At 47.0% G+C, this 13,125-nt stretch overlaps 2 long non-coding RNA genes across 2 annotated transcripts in view; one reads left to right on the forward strand and one right to left on the reverse strand.

Moving 5' to 3' along the window:
• Positions 1-13,125, forward strand: part of LOC103347858 (uncharacterized) — an 83,219-nt gene that overhangs the window by 60,329 nt on the left and 9,765 nt on the right. The window lies entirely within an intron of this gene.
• Positions 3,607-13,125, reverse strand: part of LOC149126034 (uncharacterized) — a 155,505-nt gene continuing 145,986 nt past the window's right edge. Inside the window, exon 3 of the long non-coding RNA XR_016235302.1 lies at positions 3,607-5,071. This is a non-coding gene — a long non-coding RNA (uncharacterized LOC149126034). The remainder of the gene's footprint in view (positions 5,072-13,125) is intronic.

Raw genomic sequence — 13,125 nt, forward strand, 5'->3', positions numbered from 1 at the left:
CTGCATCAGGAGGAAGCTGGAGTGAGGAGCCAGAGGTGGGATCACACCGAGGCAGTCCACCTTGGGACACAGCGGCATTCCCGGCCTCTGAACTGCTAAGCCGAACGCCCCCCAAACGTGACAGTTACTACATGTAATGTGTTTCTAACCCTGGGGACGTTTGTTCCCACCTTCACTCCAGCTTCTCGTCCTGCTGCCAACATTGTCACCAGCAGCCGGGCTCGGGGCCTGGCCCCAGCCATCCGCTTGCGTTCAGGCTGTGTGTCACACCTGCACTGGCACTGGGAGCACCTCATTACACACTTCACTGAGAAGTCAGACCTGAGTTGCCAAACTACTCATAGAAATTTCTAGACGGGGACACCTGAGCACTGACCCAACCACCTGGCTTGGTCTTAGGATCCAGGAAGGATATTAGCAGATAGTCCCTGTGCGGCCGTGCCCTGTGCAGATGCACGGGCCCGCCAGCCTGCCAAGGGGTCTCGGCTGACCTGGGAGGACTGCCCATGTGTAGCAGGATGAGAGTGCTCGGCCGCACTCGTGGTACGCAGAGATGTCCCAGCTCTCTGACTTCAATCAACGCCAATGCGAGGGCAGGCCGGGCTGCCGGGGCATCGTGTGCACCTTGTGCTTTGCTGAGGACATTGATTTAGCTCAGCAGCTTTGGGTGGAGGAGTGGCCTGCCCGGGGCTGTGTGCATAACAGACCCCCTGGCTGGGATGTCCATGACTGCACTGGCACAAGTGCCCTCTGGGAGCTTCTCTGGGTTTCTACGGGCCAGGAGGGATAGTGGGTATGAGAAGACATGGCTGGTGTGATGGTGAGCCTTTTGCGCTAGTCCTTGGGGGGAACTTTCACCCCAAGTGAGTCTTTCTGAATGGCACAGGAACCTGAGGAACAGCAAAACGTGGCTGCTTGGAGCCACCCTCAAATCCTTCCACCACCTTTGTATGCCAGCTCATTGTCTGAGCACTCCGCTTCTAACGGTCTCGAGTGGGCCGGCTGTCAGGGTAGCTCCCCTGGATGGGCACTGGTGTCGATGGGCCCACTGCACGGATGTAAACAGTTACGAGGCCCACCAAGGCCTGCAGGCCCTGGTGTTAGTTATGGAGCCTTGCAGGGTTCTGCCAGCTCAGCTCTCATCAAGATAAAATTTGCCAAAGTGGAAAACTTACTTCCCACTGCTCTAGACTGGCTTCATCGCGACGCGATAGTTCCTGATTTGGGGACAGCCACAGATGGCCAGCTATTCGGGGCAGGTCAGTGTTTCTTTCTTTTTCTCCTTTGAAACCCAGGTCAGCAGGCCTAAGGCCGGCAAACCCTTGATATCTGAGCAGACATCATGACCCACCACACAGCTCCGCTTAACGAATCCCCTCGCTGAAATATACAGAACGGTCTATGCTGTGTCTCTCTCATCTTCACTGCACACTCAAAGCCTTAGATTCAGAAAAGACAGCGCAGGCTACCAGAACCAGTGTCCCTGCTAGCCCTGCTGCCATCCCCTGCCTAAGGATTCCACTGTGGGCCACTCACGGATTGAGAAGTGTGCATTTCAACAGTAACGGTGGCTCTCTTTCCCTCTGCACACATCCCCCTGCATTTCCAATTTAACTAAGGATAGAAGAGCAAGACAGAGAGATTTAGAACTGTCAGATCTTTCATGGACAGACTCTTCCACAGCAAGAAAAGAAACCAAAACCACCCTAAGACTTGATCCGGCTATAATTTCACCGAAGGGAGCTGTCATGGTATTTTTTTTCTTTTCCTGTTGGGTTGTTTTGCAAGCTTGCATTATAGAAGAAAAATAGAATGTCAATACATTCAACCTGGAACATCTATTCCATGAGTTATTTCCTAGTAGGAGGGAAAAAAAAAATTGAACCAGCCTAGGCAGTCTGGAGGGAAACCGTATAAATGACTTGTAACTAAGAGGATATGACCCTCTGCATAATTCATAATCATTAGTCTCGGTGACACTTCTGCAGTCACTCTGCCAGGGCACTCTGATGTGCCGGGGCGGAAGCCCACACAGCCCGACCACTGGCAGTCCTGTGTGATCAGGTTGCAGCAAAGACAACTCCCTGAAAGGCTATTTTTGGGTTGCAGGATTTTTTTTTTTTTTTTAAGCAGAAGATGCTGGCTCAGCTTCATCATGTGTGCAATTTAAGGGTTGCTCAAGTGATTCTTTAAAACTACATAAAAGCAATTCTGCCGTGCCTGGGAGACAGTACTGCTATAATGTTCCATGCATACATCTGCATGATTTGTCTGAGCTAATTCAAATTTAATGCATTGGTAATTCGTTTTCCGCCAAAGCCACCCAGCAGTAATCTGAAGGTTACAGAATGATCTTCCTGCTCAAATAACACTTTTAGCCCAGCATAAATGGAGAGGCAGGGATATAATGGGCAGAATTAGGCTTCCAGTGATACATTCCACTCTCATTACTACTCTTAGAGAGGTTGACCAGAGTCGAGAGTGTTTTTAGAGGGATAATCATAATAGAGTTTTAATATAACAGAGAGTCAAGCTATAGTAGCCTTTTATCAGAGATTGTGTAATAACCCAAACGACAGTCCATGAACAACTTCGAAAGTAGTTCCCTCACAATTGAAAAGACTATTCCCAGGGGAAAATCAAAGCTTGGATTACAGCGCCAACCAAAGAAGAGCCAGCTCACAGATCTGTAGGGCATCTGAGAGCGTGTTTGGATGCTCATAAAATTGTTTGGATGTCATAAAAATATTGCCATCCTGTTACAATGCTGATAAACAATACAAAGTAAACTGAGGACTATTTCAGTATACTTTCAGAAGCTTTGAATTTTTTAGGATAACATTAAATTTTTGTATAGAAAAACAGAACAGGCAGTTTCCCCAACTGTTATCATCCTCCACTACTGTGGGAATGTCTGTTATAACAGACAAGCCGATATCAATATGCTATTATCAGTTAAAATCTGTATGGCGCTCAGATCTCATTAGCTTTTAACCTACTGTCCTTTTCTGTGTTGTGTGATCCCATCCAAAATGCCCCCTCATATTTACCTGTCAGGTTAGCTTGGGGTCTTCTTACCTGTGACAAATTTTTTTTCAAAAATATTTTGTATTCATTTCTATTTTCTTGTTTATCTGAAAGGCAGACAGACCTTCTATCCACTGGTTGACTCCCCAAATGCCCCGAATGGTCAGAGCTGGGCCAGACCTCAGCCAGGAGCTCAGACCTCAGAGTATTCCTCACGAGTGGCAGGAATCCACCAGCTCCTCGAGTGCCCAGTAGCAGTGAGCTAGACAGGAGGCAGAGCCATTGGGACTCCAATCAGGCTCGGGATGCCGGCGTCTCGGGCAGCAGCTCAACTCCTTGCTCCAAACACCCCCCCCCTCCACCCCCAGCAAGGTTCTTAGACTTTGTTCCTTTTTAAGGATTTGGACAATTTTAAAGTGCACTGATGAGGTAATCTGTCGACTGTTCCTCAAACACTTGCCTGATGTTTTCCTTGTCGTTAGACTTGGGTTTTGGGAGACTGTAGAAAAATGCTTTTCTCACCACATCATCTGAAGGGCTCTTGCTATCACCAAGACTTCCTGTTAATGCTGCCCTTAACCAAGTGGCCCAGGGAAGGCCACGTTGAGCCCCTTTTCCATCCTGCATCCACTGGGAACACATCAGCCCTCCAGTCCATGGTGAAGGAGGGCAAAGGAGAGAGAGTGATGCTCTGTCTCCTGGGGGTAGAGAATCCACCTGAATCCTTTAGATTCTGCTAACTGGAGGTGGCTCTATTTTCCCTCCTTCCTTTGTGCATCATTTATTGTCATCAACACAGGCTTAGCTGTGTCTTTTTTACACTTTTCAGCGAAGTCAACCTCACTGTAGAGGTTTGTATAACTTGGGCCATGTGGACTTTTCCGGGTGGATTCGATGTCCCTTTAGGTCTCCAGCATTGTGAGGTGTTTTGGTTTTTCACACTCTCTTACTCTCTGGTGCTACAAGATGCTCCTGCCTCATTCTGTAGTCTTAGCAGCAGCCATTTCTTCAGGGAGCCCTGGTCCCTTGTATTGGAGATTACATTTCAGAAATTAGAGGCAGGGTATGCTGGTTGCTACCAGGTGTCATTGTGTCCAAGTCCTCTCCGTTGCTGGAGCAAAGAAAGCCATCTGTGCATAGTAACCCATCACAAATTCCCATTTCTGTAAATACTTGCTTATGGAACCATCTGTGTCTAGAGTAAGGCAGACATGGAGGGCTCCAGGTCAAAGCATCCCAGATCATTGCAGACTTCTGCCTGACCCACGTGTAGGCTTCCACTCCGAGTGAGTAACTCTGGCCAGTTTGGGAACATGCTCACCATTCATTTCGAAATGTAGGCTGCATAGTTAATAACTCCTGACTCTGCTGGTACAGTCTTTGCACTTCCTACTCGGCGGACTGACAGCAACACGAAATACACAAGCAACTACCTCATTGGTGATTTCTGAAAAGGCTTCCCGCCACGGACTGAATAATCTCTTTTCTCCTTTACTAGGATTCCCTCGAGGCTTCAAAAATGGTCAAGGAGACTGCGTGACCATCTCTGGCTCTTTGGTGGTTGCACAAAACAATATGGCTGCAAGCATCAGCCACCTAGTACATTTCATTGGAATAAAGTACAAAAGGCCGTTCTTCCCCGAAACCAAGTATTGCAAATTGGCAGGTGTCACTTGTTAGTGCAAGCTTTGTGTCTGGTAAATGCTGAGGACCGAGGTCCCACGTACTGCAGAAACCTGACATCATCCGCTCACTTACAAACCTGGTATTAATTATTTGATAAGCTGCGGGCTGGTTTTCAAAGACATTTTGTTGTATGAATGGTGAATGTCAAGGATGACTTATTACCCTGAACACATTGAAACGGGCGGCTGATATGACTTCTTCCAGGACAGGCCTGATGGCAGCTGTGCCTGTGAGGCGACAACACAGTGGTGTGTGGTGCACAGACTTACTTTGCACAGCTGGGGAAGAGGGGGAGGGTGGTGCGTGGGCATCTCCGTGGTGATGCTGCCATGGCTCCTCTGGTTTCCGGATGACAAGTCTGAAAGAGAAATCAAACACGATTCCTGCTTCACCATCTGAAATTGGGGTCTGGTAGTCTGCACGAACATGATTTTAAAAGTCCACCAGACACTGTTTTCCTAGAAGAGGAAGTTGTGAGGTCATGGAGAGGGAAATCAGCATTAGCATCACTTATCACAGATGGATGGCCCAGCCTAGCAACTTTATAAAGAGAAGGAACAGGAGTTGCTCAATTCACTGTGTCTTTGTGTGTGTGTGAGAGAGAGAGAACCTCAGACATACTGAATGCAGCTCATTATTTAAAAAAAAGAAACAAACTTCCTGACAGTGACAAGACGACCTGCTATGAAAATATTCTCTTACATCCAGTTTAAGCTGTAGGTATTTACGCCAACAGGAGGCACAGTCTTTGAACAAAGCAGGTAAAATCTCTTGCTGAACTGCAGAAGTGCAATCCGCAGAAGGAAATGGTCTTTCTGAGCGAACCAATCCTCTTCTGCCCCTGATGGATTTGCGCTGACAATTCAGTCCTCCGTGTCCTGTGTTGACAACTGGCTGAGGACGCTGTCGCTGAGAACACAGTTTGTTTCAGTAGACTCACACAGCGTATAGGCTAACTGGGCACCTAGGGTTTGAATGTAAGCATGTGTTTGCATAACGGTCTAGGGAGGGGTCCGCAGACAAGGTGTTAACAGCATGTTCCCAAATACTTGATAAAACACGCTGATCGTCTGTCTGTCCCAGAGAGCTGCTGTTAGAAACACAGATGATGTCATAGGCAGAGTCTGTGATGGATTCCGTCATATCTGGTACAGCAAGGCATACCTATCTAGGTGCATGCAACAGGGATACTCGTGTTCCTTTGGGAATACTGTTCCATCTTTTTGAGTTTCTACACCACTCATTACAGTGATGACATAGTAGACAGGCATGTCACTGCTGTACATTCACGCTGTGATGCATACTTGAGTATATAAATGACATAGGAGTTAACCACAGTTCTTGACCCAACCCTTCCCTCGCCCCATTTTTTTAAACTCAAGCAAAGAAAGAGGTTGATTTGGAATAGAAGAGTTTCTGTTGAGAAACAACCGACGAACACACTGATGTCAGTGAGCTGACACTGCTAGGGACATGGGGTAGCCCATTTCCTAGCATTGCTAATCCCTACGTGACAGCTCCCATCCGCATTCCCCGCAAGTTCCTTCGCTAGCCTGAGCGTAGAGCTTGAAGGAATGGTTCCTCATCTGCACACCTCTCATTCCATAGGCCTCCGGAGTGGAGCTGACACTCCTATATATTTATAATGTGGTAATTAAGAAGAGTGATCATAAACTTCGAGGAAAACAAAAGGACAAGAACAATACAACAAAAATTTTTCATTTCCTCTTCTGCCTACCATCCAGAGAGTTAATCACACAAAACTTTTCTTTCCCAGGATGATGTCCAAACCTCTTAGAGGAGGAGAAAAATCTCTTTAAAATATGTGCTTCTAGGGCTGGCACTGCAGTGTAGTAGGTAAAATCCCCATGATGCCAGCATCCCACATGGGTGCCGGTTCGTGTCCTGGCTGCTCCACTTCCAATCCAGCTCCCAGTTAGTGTGTTTGGGCCCCTACCACCCATGTGGGAGACATGGAAGAAGCTCCAGGGTTTAGCCCAAGCCAGCTTGGCTATTTCAGCCATCTGAGGAGGGAACCAGTGGATTCAAGATCTCTCTAACTCTGTCTTTCAAGTAAGTAAGTAAATCTTTCTAAAAAGTATCTAAAAATGGCTAGCCAAATATGCAGAGATTTTTCCAGCATTTTTAAAATAAAGTAATCCAGGTATGACTGTTCTACCTACTACAGCATAGATGTTAAGACATTTGTTTATACTCGTGGCTGGCAGGCTCCTGGGCACATTGGATAAATGGTTAATGGAAGGTTCAAAAAAGATTCTGGAGAACGTTTGATCAGAATACTTAATGTAACATTTTAGTGAGATATTACACCCAGAAAACTATCCAGTCCGGAATAAAACCAGGTAAATTGCTTTACTCCCACAAAGGGAATGTTATTTGGGTGCCAGAAATACCAAATTAGATCTATATATCTATTTTACCAGGGAAGAACACCACAGATGTATCAGAATCCCCTCACCCCTGAGCCAGCAAGATACAGAAAGCATGCATAGTAAGGTGTCTTTAATGTACACATTTGCATTATTCACAGTAACGTTTTCTTTAAGAAAACTCCAGAGACAATTAATAGCAATTCCCTTAGGAAAGCGACATCAGAGACAGGGCTTTTGCTCTGTATTTTCCTGTATTAAATCAGCCTTTTCTAAGTGCAATTTTGTTTAGAAAGTTGTTAACAGGGTTGAGTCGTGAGATTCCGATTCCCTTCTTCCCTATCCTTTTCTCTACTTAAAGAAACTGTTTCACGTTTGCTATTTCAAACTGCAACAAAGTAAGGTCCGAGCTGCCCCGGTAAGCTCCATTTCTGGCCAATCTTTCCTCCCTGTACTCCTTTCCTTGCTCCTCTCAGAATGGGTCATATATTTTCATTTCTCTGCACATAATGTTTTCTGCTGGGAAGAGCTTCCTCCCCCGTGACCCATCTGGTAAACTCCCCATTTCTCAATCCATAGCAACTCAAAAATACTCCAAGTCCAGCATGCTCTTTGGATTCGCAGTTCTTCAGCTATTCCTGGAAGTGCTACTTGGCACTATTTCTCCTGAAATGTTTTCAGTATCATGGCACTATTTAAAAATAGGCTTAATAAATACTAGGAGATAAAGCACACTTTTTTTTTTTTTTTTTTTTTTTTTTATAAGCTTTCATTGATGAAGTCGCAGATAGCAACTCTGGCTTGTATCCTGGGTCTGTGCTAGTCTGAATTTTGAGGACAAGCAACAGCAGCAGGGTAACAATATTCATGACCTTACTCATACCCACCTTCGAGATGCCCCTGCATACCAAGCCTGCGTGTGTATCCTCCCCCATGTCAACATCTTTCCCGCTGTTAATGGAATCTGAGCCCATCAGCAAGAGCTCTTTTTTTTTTCCCTTTAACCTACAGGGCAGAATATGCTAGAGCAGCTAAGGGAGAAGTAATTGAATGTACCACGTGAACAATTTGCATGATGATCCTGCAGTGGCGCTGGCTTGCCCTGGCCTCACCAGCGCTGTCCCCTGACAACCACCTTCACACTCAGCTGCACTTCATAGCTTGTTTACTGTACTGCCATCATGTTTACTCCCTCCATTTAGTTGCTGCTGGCGATCTGAAAACATTATCATGGAAACTGGTTCCTGTAACTAATGAGCATATGTTTCCGACGCGGGTCTCAGGCAGGAGCCAGTGGGATCCTCAGCGTGCCAGGACTGGTTCTCAAGGTTGCCCTTTCAACCATGATATGATGTCACATTTTTGACCTGGGCACCAAAAGGGGGATGTCCACTGGCCTAAGATGATAAACAGAATTTTGTGAGGATGGCATGTTCAGACAACTGAACCCAAAACTGATGATAGCTATAAAGGAACCTAAAAGAAATGTTGAATGCAAAATGCTAAAGACTGGCACTGGGGCATTTGGAATCTATTGAATGAAATGATTATTCCCTTCAGACTCACTGGAGGAACCCTGCAAGAATGTCGTCTTCTTTCCCACAGCCATGGATGGCTGTGCTGGGTTTCATCGAGTGAGAGGCTGTGGAATATACGCATCTGTCACGATACTGTGGAGAGTGATGCTGGCTAACCAGCGCCATGGGATGTGCATAGCTCCTGAACTTTCAGAACGTGAAATAACTCCACATAGAGCAGAAAGAGGAAGGATAATTAAGAGTACGATTGTAGAACTTGAGATGAAATTCTGTAGAAACAGAGGAAGGGAAAAACAACAAACTGAATTGAAAATCAGCCGCTTGGGGGCTGTTGCCGTGGCTCACTTGGTTAATCTTCCACCTGCGCCAGCATCCCATATGGGCACGGGTTCTAGTCCCAGTTGCTCCTCTTCCAGTCTAGCTCCCGGCTGTGGCCCGGGAGGGCAGTGGAGGATGGCCCAAGTGCTTGGGCCCTGCACCCGCATGGAAGACCAGGAGGAAGCACCTGGTTTCTGATCGGCGCAGCACCAGCCGTAGTGGCCATTTGGGTGGTGAACCAATGGAAGGAAGACCTTTCTCTCTCTCTCTCTCTCACTGTCTAACTCTGTCAAATAAATTAAAAAAAGAAAGAAAGAAAAAAAATCAGCCACTTGGGATCCATTCAGTGCTTCTGGTGAACAATGTCCTCAGGCTGAGCTGAGGGGACGTGGGCAAGGTGGACGTGCTCTCTGGCTAGTGCTGGGCAAGTGAGCAGGATCTCCCGGGTCAGACCCTTGCATTCACTCAGACATTGTGATTGGCCCTGGGATGCACATGCAGACCAATCAGAGCCAGCAAAATGTGGGATACTGAGCAGGGATCGCTGAGAAAAATGCGTGCTCCTTTTCCTCTAGCCCTGAATCACAGAGTGTGTGGTTCCGAAAGACATCAGAATGACTACTAAGCAAAGCTTAGGACAAAGTCCAAGCTCTGAGACCCTGGGTCAAGCCACAGCTGAAGCGAGATCAACCTAGGAGTGCTCAGTGTCATAACCCCATCACTAGCCTTGTGTAGTATTGTGTAGTAGACTTTAGGTTTTGCTTTTTTGTTGTTGTTGTTGTTGTTTTTTTTTTTTTTTTTTTTTTGGTTAGTGCAATGGAAAGAGTTCTGACACGTAAGATTGGTAATAGATTGTTTCATTTCACAATGTACAAAACTAAGATTTCACACTCTTGCAAACAGTGACCTAAGCTCAAGTTCTCTGTTCTCTTAAGGACATCAGAATCAACAATACAATTGTGGGCTGGCGCTGTGGCTCAATAGGCTAATCCTCCGCCTTGCGGTGCCGGCACACCGGGTTCTAGTCCCAGTCGCGGTGCCGGATTCTGTCCCGGTTGCCCCTCTTCCAGGCCAGCTCTCTGCTGTGGCCCGGGAGGGCAGTGGAAGACCAGGAGAAGCACCTGGCTCCTGGCTTCAGATCAGCACGATGTGCCGGCCGCGGCGGCCATTGGAGGATGAACCAACGGCAAAGGAAGACCTTTCTCTCTGTCTCTCTCTCTCACTGTCCACTCTGCCTGTCAAAAAAAATAATAATAATAAAGCTAGAAATGAACACTGAGCTCTTTGTGGAAATGCATCAAAAATTCCGATGGGTGGATCGAGGTGGTGAGATGTGGATGGAAAGACAGAGGGGGATAAAGTAGGTGGGCAATGTTTGTGGTAGAGCCTAGGTGAAGCTGTCTATGCAGCTGTGCACTGCAACATTCTTCAGACTCTGTATGTCTGAAATTTTTTACAATAAAATATTGAAAAATTGGGAAAAAAGGACCCTCTCTCTCTCTGTCCACTCTGCCTGTCAAAAATAAAAACAAAAACAAAAACAAAATACAAGTGTGGTGCAGGAGATTAAGCCACTATCTGTGATGGCTGTGGGGAGCAACTCGGACTAGACTAAGTTACTGGAATTAAGACTTATTCTATGCATCTGCTCTCCCACAATATGGCGCTGGGAGAGGAGTAAACAACTTCTACACAGCTGCCTCCAGTTCGACCAATAACCTGCAGGAGCTGATCCTGCTCCTGATTGGAGGAGAGCAGCGTACTCGGCGTGTGGGTAGCAGAGTTGGGATTGGTGGAAGAGGACTATAAAGGAGGAGAGAGACAACATGCACCAGGAACATCTGGATAACATCTGAGCAGCCCCTGAGAGAGCCGGCCGGCGGTGTGCCGCTCCCCCGCGGAAGTGGGGAAAGTGGCAGGGGGAGCTGCCCTTCCACGGAGGTGGAAGGGTCGGTAGCCAACCCGGGAAGAACCAGCAGCAAACCCGGGAAGGGCCGAGCAGACAAAAGAACAGCGCAGGGTCTGTGTCGTTCCTCCGTGAAGAGGGGGAGGGACAGATGGCAGCATCCCATACACGTGCTGGTTCATGGCTCGGCTGCTCCGCTTCTGATCTAGCTCCCTGCTCATGTGCCTGGAAAAAGCCACAGAAAATGATCCAAGTACTTGGGCCCCTGCCACCCACGCGGGAGATGCTGAAGCGGCTCTTGGCTCCAGGCTTCAGCTTGGCCCAGTACTGGCCATTACAGCCATTTGGGGAATGAACCAGTGGATGGAAGGTTCTTCCTGCCTCTTCTCCCCCTCCCCCATAATACTGTCTTTTTTTTAAGGTTAAATCTCTTTTTTATTTAATTTATCTGAAAGGCAGAAATACAGACAGAAATGGAGGGAGAGAGGGAAAGACAGAGAGGTCTTCCATCCACTGGTTCACTCCTCAAATGCTCCCCATGGCTGGAGCTGGGGTGATTTGAAGCCAGGAGCCTCTTCAGGGGTCTCCCACATGGGTGCAGGGGTCCAAATACTTGGGCCACATTCTTCTGCCTTCCCAGGCACATCAGCAGGGAGCTGGATCAGAAGTGGGGCAGCGAGGATCTGAACTTGTGCCCATATGGGATGCCAGCACCACAGGCAGAGGCTGAACCTTCTATGCCAAAGCCTGGGAACCAACTCTACCTTTCAAATAAGTAAACCTTTGATAACAACAACTAACTCCTTCCCCAAAGTGTCAACACATAAAGAGAGAGGCTACATGGTAGCCCTAGACAATATCCTTGGTACCATTCCTAGTTTCTTCTCACCTTTTTCAGCTTTGGATGACATTTCCATTACCTATTCATATGCACGTATGTGTGTGTGTGTGTGTGTCTTTATTCATTTTTGTTTATTTGAAAGGCAGAGCCACAGGGAGAGGGAGAGTGTAGGTAGGCAGAAAGAAAGGGAGATAGGTTTCATGAGTTGTTTTACTCCCCAGATGCCCACAACAGTCAAGGCTGGGCCAAGGTGAAGCCAGGTACCAGGAACCCAAACCAGGTCTGCCAGATGAGTGACAGGCACTCGGCACATGAGCCAATATCTGTTGCCTCCCAGGTGCATTTGGTGCCAGAAGCTGAGGCAGAGGCGGACTCAAGCCCAGGTGCTGGGATAAGGAATGTGGGGCCCAGCAGTCGCAGCTCACCCCCCTGCGCCCTCAGTGCTGGCCACCGCAGGTCTGTGCTCACTGGTGAGCGTCTTCCTTTTGCTGGAAGGAGTGTTGCAGCAAACACCCGCTGCCCATGAGCACACGCATGTGGTGTGCACTATCAAAGCCTTTTAACAGTATTTTAGTTTTCTTACTTGGTTAGAAAGGTCACTAGAGCTCCGATGGTATTATGGATATTTTTCAGCCTCACTATTTTGCGATAGATGAGATTTCATTTAATTCATTCATTGGAAACTATTCACGGCTACAAGAATACTTGCATTCTGACTTCAGACAGTAAAGAGAAGGTGCACTGAATGCATGCATGTCCTTTTCACAACAGGGAAACTTCTGAAAGTTCATGGAAAAATGCAATTGAAAGAACATGCCCACCATCAATGGAGCGAAGAGACTGACTAGAGTGGGGAAAATATTTGCGAGCTACCTATCTGACAGAGGATTAACATCCAGAATTCATCAGCAACTTACGCAAAAAACCACCCATCCAGTTAAGAAATGAACAAAGGACCTCATCAGATATTTCTCAAAAGAAGAAATACAAATGGGCAACATATATATGAAAAAATGCTCCACATCACTAGACATCAGGGAAAAGCCAATGAACACCACAGTGCCGTATTACGTCACTCCTGTCAGAATGTCTGAAGGTCCAAAGACAGAGAGTACAAGTCCTGGCAAGCATGTGGAGAAAGGGGAACACTGATAGCCTGTTAATGAGAATGTAAATTAGTGCAGCTACTGTGGAAAACAGGAGGGAGATGCTTTTAAAAATTAGAAACAGACCAGCCACGTGATCCAGCAGTCCCACTACTGGGTAATCCCAGAAGATACGAACACAGTGCATCCGAGAGATCCCTGCACCACATCCCAGAGCCGCTCACAGTAACCAAAATAGGAAGACAACCAGAGAGTCCATCATTAGATGAGTGGATAAAGGCGATTTGGTATACACACAATGGAATATGATTCA

Source organism: Oryctolagus cuniculus, chromosome 6 (genome assembly GCF_051225735.1).
Source record: "Oryctolagus cuniculus isolate XC-2025 breed Fujian yellow rabbit chromosome 6, ASM5122573v1, whole genome shotgun sequence".
In the NCBI taxonomy this organism is placed as follows: domain Eukaryota; kingdom Metazoa; phylum Chordata; class Mammalia; order Lagomorpha; family Leporidae; genus Oryctolagus; species Oryctolagus cuniculus.